The sequence below is a fragment of the Ursus americanus genome, chromosome 28 (genome assembly GCF_024610735.1).
Source record: "Ursus americanus isolate L20-20 chromosome 28, mUrsAme1.1.p, whole genome shotgun sequence".
Classification (NCBI taxonomy): domain Eukaryota; kingdom Metazoa; phylum Chordata; class Mammalia; order Carnivora; family Ursidae; genus Ursus; species Ursus americanus.
The window spans coordinates 9988587-10007500 of NC_142154.1; positions in this window are offsets into that span (position 1 = coordinate 9988587).

Sequence of the window (18914 nt, forward strand, 5' to 3'; positions counted from 1 at the left end):
GGAGTGCTAGAGCCCCAGTGCTAAAGGCTTTTGGGAAAAAGGTATATGGCACTTTTGGAATGGCTCCAGAATGCAAAACTGTCTGTATCTCATATGAAAGCCCAACAAAGCACTTTTACCACACGGTGACTTCCTACTAACCAGGGAAAACGGACTCAGTCTGGGAATACCCATCAGCCTCCTTCCCCAGGCCTCCCACTTCCTACCCAATGGACAGGGAGATTGTAGCAGGAATCAGGGCCACGCATGTACCTAACAGCATGAACCCCTCTTTGCTAAGGCGTATCTGGCTATCCCATTGCTAGGTGGTCAGCTTCCAACAGCAACAACTCACTGCAAGCCTTTCGTACAGTATCTTGGTGGACCATCTTGGTACCTGGTGGCTGGTTGATTCCATAAGTCCCTTCCATCATGGAGAGACATAAATTTCTTCCCAATGAAAGAGATACGTTCTGAATTTTAATGTATTTTCTCTGCTAGTCATACTTCTGCTAATTACTTGTACATTTATTGTCTATTATAGTGTGTGTGTGCGTGTGTGTGTGTGTGTCTGTAACCAGTCTCCTGGTCCGACTAAGGAATAATACCTTCCTTGGAAGGATTGCAGCCTTGCAGAATAAAGGATATGCTTAGAACAAATTTCGAATATATCATTTCATGAATTTCATGGTCATATTACAAGGGTCCATTATAGGGTCTAGAACTGGGGGGGGGCACATCACATAATTAAATCTAATGATTCACAAGCAAAAATTTTGCTTTGCCATCTTTAGCCCCCCATGCCATTCAATCAGCAAACAAGGGCACTAGATTGTTGGCTGGGAACCTTAATCCCACCAAGGAGAAATAATGTTGATTTAAAGCATGGAATGGGGGGTGCCTGGGTGGCTCAGGGGCGCCTGGGTGGCTCAGTCATTAAGCGTCTGCCTTCAGCTCAGGGCATGATCCCAGGGTCCCGGGATCAAACCCCACATCGGGCTCCCTGCTCCGCTGGGAGCCTGCTTCTTCCTCTCCCACTCCCCCTGCTTGTGCTCCCTCTCTCGCTGGCTGTGTCTCTCTCTGTCAAATAAATAAATAAAATCTTTAAAAAATAAAAAATAAATAAAGCAGTGGAATGGGAAGAGTTATAAATAGAACACAGGCGTTCCCCTGGGGGTCTCCTATTTCAACCACTCCCACGATAATAATGAACAAGACCACTAAGGGCTCACTTCCCTTCAGGAAGAAAGGTTTGAGTGATTACACTAGGCAAGCATTCCCAATCACCTCTGGTAACCATAAATTCTCTTCATTTAAGAGTCTGGCTTTTAGTTTGTCTCTCTGTTTGTTTGTTCATTTATTTTGTTTCTTAAATTCCACAGTTGAGTGAACTCATATGGTGTTTGTCTTTCTCTGACTGACTTCCCTTAGCGTCATACCCTCTAGGTCCATCCATGGTGTTGCAAACGGCAAGCTCTCATTCTTTTTTATGGCTGAGTACTATTCCACCGTGTATACCCCACATCTTCTCTACCCATTCATCTATGGATGGACACTTGGGTTGCATCCATACCTAGGCTATTGTAAATGATGCTGCAATACGCATAGGGGTGTGTATATCTTTTCCAATTAGCGGTTTTTTTCTTTGGGTCAACACCCAGTAGTGGAATTACTGGATCATATGGTAGTTTCATTTTTAATTTTTGGAGGAACCTCCGTACTGTTTTCCACAGTGGCTGCCCCAGTTTGCGTTCCCACCAGCAGTGCATGAGGGTTCCTTTTTCTCTACATCCTCACCAACACCTGTTGTTACTTGTCTTTTTGATTTTAGCCATTCTGAGAGTGTGAGATGATATCTCATTGTGATTTTGATTTGTGTTTATCTGATGATAAGTGATGGCGATTAAAAAAAAAGTCTTTTAAAAAACGACACCAGAGCAACACAAGTTTAAAGCATAAAACTTAGAAAATACAGATAAACACAAAGGAAAAACCCACCTGTAGTAAACTGAGACCGCCAACCAGTTGGGCTGGCTGCGTCCCACTTTCCTGGTATCCTTGGTGAGCTCCCCAAATCCAAATCCCACCTGTCTTTTCTCTCTGCTCCTCTCTGCTTCTCTGCCCTTAAAACAACCTCATGCTACTCTTTCCACAGCACGTGTGTGTGTGTGTGTGCGTGTAAGTCTGTGAATGTGCTTCTTAAACCGCAAAGTCCCGTATCAGTCTCAAGTACTCTTAACTGAACAATTGAGCTAGAAAATGGGATTGTGTTAAATGCCTTTCCCTGCTGCCTCTCTGCTCATTTCTCCCGCTGCCTCTTCTTCGCGTATTTCTCTCTTTACCGATCTCTGTTCTTTCTACCTATCAGGGACTCTCTTCTCTGTGTCCCCAGATCACTGTAATTGTGCCTTATTGAAACACACTACCATTATCTGTGTATGGGTCTGCATCTCTCACCAGACTGAGATGCTGTAAGTGTTAGGACTGTGTCTTAGATCTCATTCTGTCTTTAGTACCCAGTTAATCTCTGGCACATAGTAGGCAGTTAACAAGGAGGTACAGAAAGAATACATGAGTGAATGGATTTGAATCTATTTAAATACATTTCTGGGAAATGCCATGTTATATTGGAAATTACTCAATCTTGGGATGAGGGGAACTATCGAGTCTTAGCATCTGTATAACTAGGGAAACCATTGGCTTTATCGAAGACATCACACCTGTTCTGTTGTCTACAAATTATTAAATGCACTTACAATCATGGCCAACACAATGGTACCTAAGTGAAAACAGAGTAATTAATGAAATAAAATAATGTGTAGGGAAAAAAATTCAATCTCGTTTAAATTAAGACAGATGAAAAAACTGGTATAAAATTGGAGCACCAGATGGTATCAATACATTACCCTAATTTTCTATTCACATATTCAATTATAGTTTAAATAAAAACTAATATGGGTAATTTATCCCATGGTGTTTGTATGAGCCATCTGATTATAAATTCCCACGATGTCCAATTTACCCACCAATCTCACACTGCACAATTATTGAGCAAGCAGGGGATGACCTGCAGGGCATTCCAAGGCGTTGCTGGCTCTCCTGGGTGCTCGGAGGGAGGTATTGTAGGGCAGGAGGTCAGTACCGACTTCCGCTTCCCAAGAGTGTGGGTGCGTGATAAAATGCAGGATGCCCAGTTAAATTTGAATTTCAGATAAACAAAGGATACTTTTTTTTTTAAGCACAAATATGGCAGGAGATGCAGACTGTAAAAATTCACATACTCTACTGTGTGCTTTCTTGTGCATTCCTTTATTCTTTGCCACTGACCCATGACCCAGGACCTTAGACTCTGTGGAAAAGTGGAGACCCCAAGGGGACAGTGCATCCAGGCAAAGCCTAGCAGCATCTGAGGACAGATCTGTGTTTAGCAGCCACAACCAGGGCCTCCTGAAGGAGCCAGGAGGGACTGGAGTGAGGTGGGACCAGGTCCTCTGGCCCTGCCTGGTGCTGGAAACTGATCAGAGCAGGCTTTGCTTTGGGCCAGGCCTTGGGACATGTCAACATCAGGCCTGGGGATGACCCCCACCTCCTTGCTACTCCACGCAAGAAAAATCTCTGCACCTGCTTTGTGTTATCAAAAATTAGTTTAAAATGGGGAGGCAAGTGCAAATCTTCCAAATCTTAAAAGATGTATAGTTTTAACATAATTGTAGGTAAATGCAACAAATGTGTATCTGTCATCTCAATAATGAGCAATTTGTCTCTACTTGATCATCTTTTCCATCTCTTCCCCATTTATACTTTATTTGAGTCCACCCAGAGAGCTCAAAGACTACCTGTGGAACCTTTTTAAACCCTCATAGCCTGAAGGGATTTTCCCCTTTTCCTTTTATTTTTTTATAATAATCTTTTTATTATGTTATGTTAGTCACCATACAGTATATCCTTAGTTTTTGATGTAGTGTTCCATGATTCATTATTTGCGTATAACACCCAGTGCTCCATGCAATATGTGCCCTCCTTAATACCCATCACCAGCCTATCCCGGTCCCCTACCCCCCTCCTCTCTGAAGCCCTCAGTTTGTTTCCCAGAGTCCACAGTCTCTCATGGTTCATTCCCCTTTATGCTTACCCTCCCTTCCTTCTTCCCTTCCTTCTCCTACCGATCTTCCTGCTATTTCTTATGTTCCATAAATGAGTGAAACCATATGATAATTGTCTTTCTCCGCTTGACTTACTTCACTTAGCATAATCTCCAGTCCCGTCCATGTTGCTGCAAATGTTGGGTAATCGTTCTTTCTGATAGCTGAGTAATATTCCATTGTATATATGGACCACATCTTCTTAATGCAGTCATCTGTTGAAGGGCATCTTGGCTCCTTCCACGATTTAGCTATTGTGGACAATGCTGCTATGAACATGGGGGTGCATATGGCCCTTCTCTTCACTATATCTGAATCTTTGGGGTAAATACCCAGTAGTGCAATTGCTGGATCATAGGGTAGCTTAATTTTTAACTTTTTGAGGGACCTCCACACTGTTTTCCAAAGTGGCTGTACCAACTTGCATTCCCACCAACAGTGTAAGAGGGATCCCCTTTCTCCACATCCTCCCCAACATTTGTTGTTTCTTGTCTTGTCCATTGTTGCCATTCTGACTGGCGTAAGGTGCGGTTTTGATTCGAATTTCCCTGATGGCTAATGATTTTGAACATTTTTTCATGTGTCTGTTGGCCTCCTTTTCTGCCTCCTACCTCATCTTACAGTTGAACGTCTTTGTAATGTATCACTTTATCTTACATGGGGATTGGTGTGTGTGACTTCTCTCTCCTTTAGGATAGACTCCTTGGGGTAAAGAATCCCATCTTAAGTTTCCAGGGAACACATTTGGTGTCTTAGCTATAACAGACGATCAATTATAAACAAAAAAGGAAAAGAATAAACCATCCTTTAGAGTTAACCAAAACACTGTTTTCCCATAAAAGAAACCAGGGCTCCTTGGCGAAATGGCTGATTCCAGGGCTGGGGCAAATATAATACAAAATGCAGATCTTGTTAAAGGGACAGAGAAGCTAACTTGAAGGTGCTTCCACTAATCAAATATGGAATAATTTGAGCAACAAAATAAATAAGTATAGTAGCTCATAGAATGAAATCAGAACCCAATCAGTCTTCACTAAGACAAACATGTAAGTGAATAAATAAATTAATGTTGCAGAAGAAAAGCTCTCCCTTCCAGAAAAATTCCAATACGATGTAGCAATAATGACAGAATTAGAATATTAGAATATCGCCACTTGGCAGCAACTGCCGTAAGAATTGTTTTGTATAAGAATCATCGAGGCTGCCAAAACTAGTGGGGAAAAATGTGATGAGAAATGGCACATATGTACATATTTTCAATGTATCTCTTCATGAGATACCTTTTAATTACAAAGGGAAAAAGTAACTTTTTAGCGGAGAAACTTGGCAGGTGTCACCTTAACCTAGTGGTCAAAGTTAACGTCATTCCTAAAGAGAGAAATCGTCACCAGACACCTACTGATACGATGTACTGAGAACAAACACTTCTTCTGTGTATGTCTGACAAAAATGTATACCATGAATCGAAACTCAAGGAAACATCAGACAGAGCCAAATTGAGGAACAGTCTAGAAAGGTTTGTAGGTACTCTTCCCAAGTGCTGGTCATTCACGAAAGAAAATACACAAATGGCAAATATGCAGATGAAAAGACGCTCCACATTGTAAGTCACCAAGGAAATGCAAATGAAAGCAACAATGAGATAACACTACCTACCTATTACAATGGCCCAAGTCCAGAGCTTTAGTTACATGACCGCTGGCTGGGGTGTGGGGCAACCGGAGCTTTCTTCATTTGTCACTGGGGGAAATGCAAATTGGTAGAACCACTTTGGAAAATGCTCGCTGGGGCAGGCAGTTTCTTACAAAACTAAACAGGCTACTAACATGTGATTCAGCAGTTGCGCTCCTTGATATTTACTCAGAGGAGTTGGGAACATGTCCACACAAAAATCTGCCCATGTTTACAGCGGCTTTATTTAGAAGTGCCAAAATTTGGAAGCAACCCAGCTGTCCCTCAGTAAGTATATAGATAAACTGTGACTCGGAATAGTATTCAGCACTAAAAAGAAATGAGCTATTAAGCCCTGAAAAGACATGATGGAAACTGAAGTGCCTATTCGTAAGTGAACGAAGCCAGTTTGGAAAGCCTACCTACTGAATACGTCCAATTACCTGGCACCCTGGAAAAAGCAAAACTATGGAGACCGTGGAAAGATCAGTGGTTGCCAAAAGTTGGGGGTGGGGGGAAGGTGAAGGGATGAAAAGGGGGAGCACACAGCGATTTGAGGGCAGTGAAACTACTCTGTATGTATAATAGTAGACACAACCATTATACGTTTGCCCAAACTCATAGAATGTCCAACACCAGGAGTGAGCCCTAATGTGCACTATGGACTCCGGATGATAATAATGCATCAATGTACAGTTCATCAGCTGTAACAAATGTATCACTTTGATGGGCAAGTTGATCATGAAGAGCCCTGGCACACGTAGGTGCAGAAAGCATATGGGAAATCTCTATACCTTCCTCTCGATTTTGCTGTGAACTTGAAACTGCTCTAAAAAATAAAGTGCATTTAAAAAAATGCCAATCACGAAAGACAAAAAAAGGAGTAGGCACTGTTTTGGGTTAAAGAAGACCAAGGACACGTAAGCCAGGGCATGCAAATACAGTGTATGATACCGAATTGCATCCCAGACCAGAAGAGTTTGTCTTTTGTTGTGTAGGACGTTAGTGGGACAATGGATGAAGTTTTAGTATCTGGAGATAATTAATATTAGAGTATCAAAGTTAACTTACTGATTTTGATCATTGCCCTGTGGTTGTGGTAGAGAATGCCCTCGTGTTTTGGAAATAGATGCTGAAGTATTTAGAGGTAAAGGGGTATAATGCTTTCTATGTCCCCTCAAACTAGTGTAGAAACAAAGGATAAAGGGAGACAGGTGTTCGAGGGGAGACAGAGAATAAAGTGAAGGTGTTCAAGTTAACACTTAAAGAACCAGGGTGCAGGTTATGTAGGAATTCTAAGTGCTATTTTTTTCTGACTTTTCTCTAAGTCTGAAATGATTTCAAAATTTTAAAATGGGAAAAGCCTTCTGACATAAAAAAGTATGTATCTTCACGTTCCTAAATTATATAATCACTAAAGAGTACTTTAAAAGCCTATCGTGTATGTTTTAAATTTCCCCAAATGTCCCTGGCCTGGTAAACAAACGAGATTTATCTCAGTTACTCCTAGTTCCCGAATTTCTGGGAATTTGATTGCTTTTTGTCATTTTTTAGGTAATTCTTCCAGAGCATTGATTTCCTTTGATGGAGAATTCGAAATTCAAAGTCAAATGAAAACTCCCATAGAGATCAGGGTGAGCTGTGTGGTGTCATTCTTGCAACTTAGCCATTCCTGTTATGAAAGTGTTTCATCGCACCTGCCACTGCAGTTCTGGTCTCCCCGAGAACCGTTGCGCATCCCCCCCAAAGTCACTAGCTTCTTGTCTTGTGGTTGTCCTGACCTCCACTCCACTCTCCCTACCCCGCTACTTGAGGACTGGGAAGCTGTCTTGCCATGTGGTCTCCACAGAGCCTAGCATCTAAAATGTGGAATGCATATATATATATATATATATATATATATATATATATATATATATACATATAATGTGGAATGCATATATGCATATATATATATATATATATATATATATATATATATATATATAATGATCTCACATTTCTAGACCTGTATTAATAAAAATATATCCCCTTGGGGCACCTGGGTGGCTCAGTCAGTTAGGTGTCCGACTTGGTTTCAGCTTAGGTCATGATCTCAGGGTCCTGAGATTGAACCCTTAGTCAGGCTCCATGCTCAGTGGGAAGTCTGCTTGAGGGTCCCCCTGCTTCTCCCTTTGCCCCTACCCTGCTTGCTTGCTCTCTCTCAAGTAAATAAATAAAGCTTAAAAAATAAAAAATAAAAACAAAAATATGTCCCCTTAAGTTTCTACGTGTCTCAGTCTCTCGCAGAGCTGTTCCTTGTGCAAAGTGATTAGCATTTATTGAACTAGCGTTTGATGAACATGTCCATCATCTCCTTCAGGCCCTAACATTCCCATATGACACAGGTCCTATGATGCCCATTTGGCAGATGAGAAAATTGAGGTTCAGAGATTTTTTTTTTAGTTGCTGAAGCTCACATGGTAAGTAAGTTTCAGAGCTAGAATTTGAACTCAGATGAGTCTACACATTCCCCTTCTACTCTCCTCAGTAACCCTCGATTTCAATCCATTTTGTGAATCTAAAATGTAAGCAAACAGTTCTGTTGAATAGGCATCTGCTGGATGGCTGATCCTTACAGGTGCTTCTTCCTGGCTGTCTATCATTCTGGGGGTGACAGGGGGAATAGAAAATAAAAATGTGCATATGAGAACGTAAATTGAAAGTCAAGTTCACAGCCACGTGGAACTAAGGAAAAAAGCAGTAGTTTATTGATTTCTTTCTGTAGTGTCGACACTGGAAATTAATTTATAGTGGTAGGTGCTTAGCACATGTTATCTTTGAAAGGAAGTGAGCAGAAGATGCCAACAAGAACCAAGAGGCACCCAGTCCCAGATTCACATCAGGCACCCTTCATCAGCATGGTGGATACACGGGGCGGCGGCATTTCCACGACACCTGATACCCCTTTCCGCTGTCCAGCAGAAAACAGAAGCTGCGATATTGGGAACTGCACACATCAGAACCCCTAGCTGGAATGGTACAGCCGCAGCCTACTCAGACCCAGCCCCAAAGTCTCTTATTTCCTTCTCACATGACCACATACTGAGCAAGACAGATGCTCATGGGTCCCCAGCAGGTTAGGCCACTCATCCACCAGGGAGGAGAGAAGCTGAGCCTACAAAGGATGTGTGGGAAAATGATAATAAAAGAAAACAGCTAATAGCCAATAGAGGCTCACCTGCTTTAGAAGAGCTTGAGGCAAGAACTGCCAGGACGTAGAACTGAAGGCAAGAAAATGTCCCTTGTCACCTTTTTGTCACATACCCCAGGCATGACCCAGCCTGGTCATTAGCGAACTTGTTTGGGGAGCAGTTTGGCATTCTCTAAGGGATCCACTCCTCCTGGGGGAGCTGCTCTGTGGCTCAATGCGAATTGTCTGGTTTGAAGTCTAGGGAAAGGGAAGGATCCTCCACCAGGACAAATACCACCTAGCAGTCTCAGCCGGAGTCACCACATGGAGCGGAAGAATCACCCAGCTGATCCCTGCCCCAATGCATGACTCACAACATCACGGGCTGTCACAAAATTGTTGTTCTAAGCCACTGAATTTGGAAGAAGTTTGTCATGCATCATTCAGTACCTGGAAGGCTGACCCTCAGTATCCTCATCTGTAAAATAAAAAGATGGAACTCCACTGGACTCCATGACCTCCAAGATTCTTTACGGTCCTCAGATAATCCCTTGATATGTACCTCGAGCTTATTTTGTCTGAATGGTAAATAAATGTGTGCCAGTGGGATATCGTGCTATTCCTTCTAGCTCTGAGATTGCAGCAGGAAATAATATTTTAAAACATTACTTGAGCTCTGAGGGTTCACTGTTGAATTGGAATATTTGGCCAGTTGAGAGTCTCAGAGCATCCCATGTCAAGGGGGGGTCTGCTCTGGCAATGCACAGAGCCCCCAGTGACCACAGTAGAGCCAGGAGGCCAAAAGAGTCCCCTTGCTCATTAAGAAACTGGTATGAGACAAAGAAGAGCCATTTCAGCAATGATGAGCTGAGAAAATGTACAAAGTACACCAAATCCCATAAATAGGAGAGGAATGTATTTCTCCTACGTACCAATTTTCCCTAATAACATCTTTGAGGGCTGTCATTTACAAATTTATCTCAGCCATCCTCAAACCTATTTTCATTTTCACCATCTTGGGATAACAAGCTCCATATCATCTTTATATTTATTTGGCCTAAATTTATCTCCTATAAGCTAGTTTTAGTAATCTACCACCTTCTTCCCTCTGTGTGACTAGGCTTAGCAAATCCAAAAATCGAAGTTGTGAAATAAAATATACCGAAGGCAAACCATGTTGAATTCTTTGTAAAATAAACCTAGATATAAATAAAAAATGCATAAAAATGGAATATAGAGTTTTCCCCTCAAACAGGGTCCCATGAAAATCTGTCAGAAAAATATGACACGAAGATGAAAGGAGCAAACATTTTTATAACCGAAGGGGGCACCTGGATTTTGGATTGGAGGGCAGAGTGGAAAGATCTTAGAGATGAGTAGAACTGGTGGTCCCACCATTTACTATGTACATATCCTTCAAGAGTTCCCTGACCACCCAATGGCACACGAAGAGGAAAGGCATCCCAGTGGTTAAGACCATGGCCCAGGAAGACAGCCTGCTTGGGCTACGCCAGGCTCTATTATAGGCAGTTGTGTGACTCTGGGAAAGCTACTTAACCTCTCTGTGCCTCAGTCCCTTTCTACGTAAAATATGGAAATAGTAATACCTACTGTCTTGCGTTTTCACAAGGTTTCATGAGGTTTAAATATGTAAGCTCTCCGAACATGTCTGAGGCTAGGTCAATAGCATAAACATTTAGCTGTTTTGATTACCCTAAGGTACAAAATAAATATGCACCCCCTTCCTGTCTTTCTTCTGCAGCTTTTGTAATAAAAACGAGGCGCTGCCGTTCTTTGGTTCCAAGGAGGCAGATACTTGGACAACGTAAATAAAAATCGCTATTGTACATATAAGCCAGCTTGTAAAAGGAAGAGATTCCAGACTGTTAAGCTCACTAATACAAATGATGGGAGGAGGGCTCTGATGCCATCTTTCCTGTGAATCTTTAAGAAGAGAATGGATAATTATGTGTCCTGGTCACTATTTAAGAAGTTCACCTGACAAACATATTTTTATCATGAAAAAGAAGAAGGTGGAGAGGAGGAGAAGAAGTTCACCTGACAAGCACATGGTAGTCACTTCATATGTATTTGGAGACAAAATGTTGCTGAACGACATCTAGAAAGGATGTTTTGTGGGCTGTGCCTCCAATTCGTGAATTCTTAAAAGGTCCCCAAAATGGAAGGCAGTGGCATATTTCATCTTTGGAGATAGAAAGATCCATTGCCGGGGCGCCTGGGTAGCGCAGTCGTTAAGCGTCTGCCTTTGGCTCAGGGCGTGATCCCGGCATTCTGGGTTCGAGCCCCACATCGGGCTCGTCAGCTATGAGCCTGCTTCTTCCTCTCCCACTCCCCCTGCTTGTGTTCCCTCTCTCGCTGGCTGCCTCTCTGTCAAATAAATAAATAAAATCTTTAAAAAAAAAAAAAAAAGAAAGATCCATTGCCTTTAGGGTTTGCCTGGTTTCCCTCTGTCCTTGACACATTGCTAGGGAGCTGACAGTCACGTACTGGGCAACCAGAGGCAGCCGCTCGTGAAACACTGGGAGGATCCAGGCATGATTACCCAGGGCTGTGTCCGGGGGTCCAGGGCCTGGCGCTGGTCACTGAGCCCATGTCTCCTCAGTCCACTCTAGAGTTCACCTGGTCAAGGTTCTTGGCTTCCCACATCGAGTGTGCCCCAGCTGCCGTGTGTGGGGACCTCACCTAATAAGGGATGGGGGTAAATAGAAAAATACTGCTCTAATAATGTCCCTTTGTTTGGACTGAATCTTGGTGTCTCTACCCCAAATCCCTGTATTGAAGTCCTAACCCTTGGTGTGGCTGTATTTGGAGATCCAATGCAATGAGTGTCCTTATAAGAAGGGACACCAGAGAACTTCTGTGCTCATGCTTGTGCGCTCTCTCTCTCTCTCTCTCTCTCTCTCTCTCTCTCCATGGCACGCACCAAGGAAATGTAGCAAGAAGACAGCCATCTCCAAGCTGGGAAGAGAGTCCTCAGCAGAAATTTACTTTGCCAACAAATTTACTTGATGTTAGGCTTCACAGCCTCCAGAATTGTGACAAAGAAACTTCTGTTGTTTAAACCACTCATCTGTGGTCTTTTGTTATAGAGCCCAAATCAACTAATATGTCCTGTATTCTACTTCTCCTAGAGGGTCCTCCACAGGATTGGGCCTCAGACACCTGCTGAGATAATCTATCATTCACATACCCTTTATTGGTTTTCCTTTACCCACTTGAGGTCCCTTCTTAAATAACCTACACTCAAATCCAGCCCTCAGGCTTTGCTCCCAGAGGAAAGGACACTAGGGAATATGTGGTCAGGCTCAGTGGGCAACAGAAGAAGTCTTGAACATGATAGGGTATCCTTAAAGGCATCCCATGTAAGAGTAAGTGTGCTTGTGGAAAGAGAGTGGAGATCCCATAGACGCACCTCATTTCCTGTACCATAAACTGAGGACGTACTTCCTTCTTTCCATCTCTTGCCCTCCTTTGGGTGAGAAACACCTTCACCTTATGTAGAAACCCCTTCCTCCCCCATGGAAACACTCAGTCCAAGTCTGCCAGGCAGTTCTGCCACAATTCATTATATACCAGGGAAGGGCTCTTGAGAGTCTCTCAACCTCAGAGCTTCTGGGATGCTCCCTCCATCATGGCCCCCTACAGGGAAGAACTAACAGGCTTACTGGTGACTGATTGCTGAAGGCAATACGTCCAACGTGAAATGATGGTTGGAGTCCAGCGTGGGAGGGCATATCAGTTAGCCCCTACGGAACGTGGATTCACCTGCCTTGACCTTGGCATCTTATCCTGTGCTCCACTGTTGGCCCTGAATTTCCTGCGCTGACCACGCCAACTTTACTTTGTAATAAAGTCAGTGGGGTTGACGTTACTTAACAGCAGGTGTAATGCCCCAGCTGTTTGGTATAGAAATGTGACATTCCACAATAAGTACATTGGCCAGGAAAAGAGGCGGTTTTGGGTCCATCGCATGAGAAGCCTGGGCCAATTTCCCTGCCAAGCATATTTTTCCAGAACATTAATCTGCTATAAATCACTTAAGTCAATCTCCAGAACCACTTTGATCCCCATAATTTTCATTTACATAATTCATCAATTAAAAATATTGGAGGAGAAATAAATTTGTTACTGCAGAACATATTTTCTTGACTCTCCATCCATAAAATTATATCCTATAAACTTTCGGCTCTGAACTGGGCTCTGAATGAATTTGCTAGTCCCCTAGATCAACTGCAAGGGAGAGTTCTCATTTTTCAGAAGTACCTTTTTTATATTCAGATATTCTGTTATTTGATAGACCTAGGTTTGCATTCTCCCTAAACATTCATTTTCTCCTCTCTATATTGGTAATAATAATAATAATAATGAATGATTCCTATCATAATGAGTTGCTGTAAGAATTCCTAAGAAAATATATGTGAGGTGTCTAACAAAAGCCCATTTTATAACTGGCACTTGTAGTACATATTTGACATTCTTTGTCCATTCAACATCCAAACCCCATCCCTGTATCCAAGTAATTCCCCGGCTTTTGCATCTTTTTAGGAAATAGACACTGAAAATTCCAGACACCGATTTTTCACATTGGTGGGTCCATGGAGATTATTGACCCAGCTCTGACTGACATGCTCTTGCTTTTCTGCTCTTGAAAACTGCCTTTCTGATTCAGGGGTCAGCACCTCCTGTGAGAAGTCTGCCCTCACTTGTTTCTCCTGGTTCCAGGATATCTTGAGCTCTCGTGGGGTCAAGGCATGAGCATGGGACTTAGGACAGTGGAAAGGAAAGGGGGAAAAAAAGGTTCGAACCTTCAAGAGACTTCTGAAAACATTATTAACATGGATTTAAGATACGCTTCTTGTCATTAAAGCAGTCAAATCTCTAGATCATTTTTGGCCAAATCTTTCCATTTTAGTGACAGATATTAAGTATAAAATTGATGAAAACCATAAAAGAGAGAAAACTCAGAGGTTACCTGAGGCAACCAACTACATCAAATTTTAAATTGAAAAACTAATTGTTTCTTCAAGTGATTATTTTCTGAGTTCGCTTGAAACTGACATCTACAGAGCACCCATCAGTTCCAAATAACAGGGTTTGAGATTTTACTGGAGTCAAGACATCATGTTTATCATCTATCATTTGTGTTTGTTTTTCGGGGGAATCAATCAGCCTGGAATCAAATGTTTATATTTATTTTTCAGATATGTCCTGGTTTAACTATCACCCATGTCTACGCTGAAGCAGAGAATTAAACTTTTTTTTTTTTTTTTAAATCTTGTCTGTCTATACATAGAATGTTCTCTCTTTTCGGGGTACTAACATTAACAAGGGTACTGGTCTTGGGATCAGGAATGAGCATCTACCCAGATCCTATCAGGAAAATCTGCTTTATAATTCCCTGAAGCCACACCCAGCACCTGTTATGTTACGTATAACCTGGATCCTTGAAATAAAACATGACTGAATTCAAAGAATATCTATGTGAAGCCGACTAACCTGATTACATTGTTTCAATGCTCTAACTGAGGTCAAGGGCTGCCCGTGGTTTTCTCATAAATTAGACAAGCATTTGAGGGAAATTCTTAAAAAACAGCGTGTCCTCACGTATAGATTGACAACTGAGCAATTTTCCTGCTGTGCTTTAGAAAGAGATGCCAGCTTGGTAAGGGGCTGTCACAGTGACGGAGAACCACTTGCTGCCAATTTCTACTTCCCAGTATGAACACCAGTCTTCTCGCGGATTATCGCGGCTGGGAGGAGACAGAATACTGCCTCTGCCCTTGCCTACTGTGGTTAATTGGTCAGGGAAGCTTCGTATCCTGGGTCTTGGAACACTCATAGGGGTACAAAGATGCAAAGCGACAGGAAGAGGCCAGGACCCCCTGTGACAAAGGACACAACCACTTACTCCCCAGTAAGAGTCCGGGAGGAGACACCAGGCTGGAACACTCATTATGCTTGAAATGCCCTTTGAAAAAAGCACATTGTCGTCACAAGAATAATGCTCTGGCTCTTAAAAGCACCAAATATTATTTTTCTAGGAGTCATACCTCTTTTTTTTTTTTCTTGCTTGCTTGCATTAAAAAAGAATTGTGTGTCACTATAACCTTTGGGAATACTTTACCAAAAAAAAATCCATAATTATTTTTATTTTTTAATGTGTCCTGGTTTGATCCATGTGAAAGGATATTGATATAGAAAGTTATAATCAGAAGGGAAATACTAACTTATAATTCTCACTTTAATAACGTAGTTCAGGGGGCGCCTGGGTGGCTCCGTTGGTGGAGCATTCAACTCTTGATTTTGTCTCGGGTCATGATCTCAGGGTCCTGAGATCAAGCCCCGAGTCAGGCTCCACGCTGGACATGGAGCTTGCTCAAGATTCTCTCTCTCCGCCCCTCTGTTCCTCCCGCCACCCCCACTCTCACTCATGCACTCTCTCTCTCTCTCTCTCAACAAACAAATAAATAAAATGCAGTTCAGATATTGCTTGCCGTTTTTTCATAATTATCATTAGTCATAAATGTGTAATAGCTCATGTAGTTGAAATACATGATATCAAAATCTACGAAATGTACGGTCATTTCTAATCGTGGATACTAAAAACTGAAATATGATACGTCTTCCCAAGTTTTCACCATCATGGATAAGAGTTAACTTATTTCTTTTGCTTCTGTACAATTATGCCTCAAGATGAAATTCTGGGACTGGAATTACCGACACAAAAAGCTTGAGCCTGTCTGGTGGTTTCCTAAACACCTGCTTGCAATTGCACACAGCACAAGTCCAAGGGTGCTCTTCATAAAGCTTCCCTCCCGCCAAAAGTCATACGTGGTGAGCGGCGCCCCTTGCGGGTGTACAGAGCTTCACCTGTGCTTCCTTCTGGGGTAGCCCTGGATGCAACTTGAATACCAAGCTATTACTCGTCGCTTTCTGACGGATTCGCCGGAAAGAATCTCAAGGGAAAAAAAAAAAAGACAATGCCACATAACTTGTTGTTTAGGAGTTAGTGAAGGATATAAGGATGAAGAGTCAACAATAGAAGTGCGACTGCCACATTCCTTTATGGGACTCATGACTAGTTGATAGTATGGTACGGGAGATCAGGTTTCTTAGAGAAAATTAGAAATTTGTGAATTCAGTTTGAATTTTCAAAGAGAAAAAGAATAAACATGTCAAGATAAATTAAAGAAAGGAAATACAGATCTCAGAAGAAAGAAATTTGTACAAATATACAAAACAGTAGAAATTATAAATATCATGACTACATCTTTGAAAACCCTAATATAATAAATGAATTGTTGGTTGGAAAGGAAAAAGTGAAAAGTAGTGAAAAATACTCTCATAAGTAATAAATGGACCATTTAAAAATGAGAAAGGGTAAACAACGGTTATCAAAGATGTTAACTTCATACACATAGTGCATTAATATATATTAAATTTGAAAAAGCAATGAATTATATATTCCACTAAAAAACCATAAATGCTGTAATGTATAAACTTGTCAAATCACTAAGTTGTCCACCTGAAACCAATGTAACATTGTGTGTCAACTATATTAAAAAAAGATCCATAAATACCAATAGGCATGAATGAAATAAAAAACCTAAACAGATGTATGACCAAAAAAGAAAAAAAATTGACCAAGATATCACAGTTTATCAGTTTAGAAAAATCAGAATGTCATTCTTAAATTGTTTCAGATAATCAGTGAAGAAATAATCTCTTGTTATACAAACAATTGATGGCAAAAATAGGATCAGATGACAAAATTCTTCTTATGAGGCCAAGTTCACTGTGATTTTCAAACTTAGAGGAAATGGCTTGCAATTTTAAATGTGTGGTATCTGTAAACTGTTTTAGAATGTCAACTGATGAAATCAAGAATCAAAATTGTGTATACAGTATGATTTCCATCATATAAGAAAAACAAAATTATATATCACAAAAATGAAACCAGGAAGAAAAAAATGCCAAAATATGGGGAGTAGCTCACTCAATTTGAGTGTGTGATTTCTTTTCCTTTAATTCTTCAAAGATTTCCTAGTTCCCACTATGAATTGATGCAGAGTTGGGGGACTCTTACAGGGTGAATTATGTCCCCCCTGCTAAGATTTATATGTTGAAGTCCTAAGCCTTGCTATCTTCCTTAGAATATATTTGGAGGGGCGCCTGGGTGGCACAGCGGTTAAGCGTCTGCCTTCGGCTCAGGGCGTGATCCCGGCGTTATGGGATCGAGCCCCACATCAGGCTCCTCCGCTATGAGCCTGCTTCTTCCTCTCCCACTCCCCCTGCTTGTGCTCCCTCTCTCGCTGGCTGTCTCTATCTCTGTCAAATAAATAAATAAAATCTTATAAAAAAATAATAAAAAAAGAATATATTTGGAGGTAGGGTCTTCAACAGTCATTAAAATAAAGTCATTAGAGTGGCCCCTAATCCTTATCAGAAGAGGTGATTCAGACAGACACGCAGCGGAAAGATCATGTGAAGGTACAGGAAGGTGACAGCCAAGTACGAGCCAAGGGAGACATCTGGAACAGATTCTTTCCTCATTGCCCTCAAAAAGAACCAGCCTTGCTAACGCCTTGATCTTGGACTTCTAGCCTCCAGAAATGTGAGAGGACAGATTTCTGTTGTTTAAGCCATTCAGTCTGTGGTACTTTGTTAAGGTAGCCCTGGCAAACACATTCAAGGTCTTTCTTTTCCTTCTTTCTTTCCTCCCTCCCTCCCTCTCTTTCTCCTCTTTCTTTCTTCTTTCCTCCCTTCTTTCCTTCTTTCCTTCCTTCTTCCTTCTTTCTTTCTCTCCTTCCTTCCTTCCTTCCTTCCTTCCTTCCTTCCTTCCTTCCTTCCCTCTTTCCTTCCTTCCCTCTTTCCTTCCTTCCTTCCTTCCTTCCCTCTTTCCTTCCTTCCCTCTTTCCTTCCTTCCTTCCTTCCTTCCTTCCTTCCTTCCTTCCTTCCTTTTCTTCCTTTCTCAATTAAAATAATCTCATTGGAGGACATTGAGAAAATTTTTAAAAAGCATGTATTACGGGACACCTGGCTCAGTCGGTAAAGCATGTGATTTTTGATCTTAGGGTTGTGAGTTCAAACCCCACGTTGGGCATGGAGCCTACTTAAAAAAATTTAAATAAATAAATAGCATGTATTACTTCTACACATGGGTTTTCATAAAACTGCTTATCAACAACTTGATAGATTGGTTGGGGGGGATGATTTGAATTACTGGGAGTTGCGTTGATAGTGTTATAATCAGCATTTGGAACAAGCAACTCAGGATGGGGGGAAGCCACCGGACTAGCTGGCTATAAAGCAATTCTGCTTGAGTGGCTCTGAGTTGTGTTCATCAGGAAATAGAGATGGGAAGAGTGAGGAAAGTTTCTGTGCCAGTAAAAGTGTCAGCAGAAATAGAAAAGGAAAAGTCGTTAGCTCTACCTATCAGGTCCATTTGATCAAAACTGTATCGCTCAGCGATGTTGAGTTTTTACAGCTCTTCTTTTATAGCTCTAAGAATGCCTTTGCTCTTGATATTCCTGAAGGAAAAATAATGTAGTTATTGCCAAGCTGAAACTCTAAAGCACAAAGCATCTTTATCCCCATTGAATCAATTGCCTTATAATTCAAGTCTTGGCAACGCAAACGTTTTATAAACTACTACCAATGAAATTAAAATTTGGTTATGCAAAGAGGGAGAATCCTACAAGGATCAAGTAAGCTGCTCATATCCTGCAGCATTTCTAAACCCATCAGAGGACCAGGTAGGTAACTTTCACACTACATGCATCCATATAAACTTTGCTTCTACGAAGAAATAGGCTCTCTTCTATCATCCCCCTAAGTCTGCATATTTGCAGAGAAAACCTTCTCCGCTGTAAAGGAAACACCAGTGTGAACAGGTGACAAGTGGCCATTGACCCAGTCCTCCCTGAGTA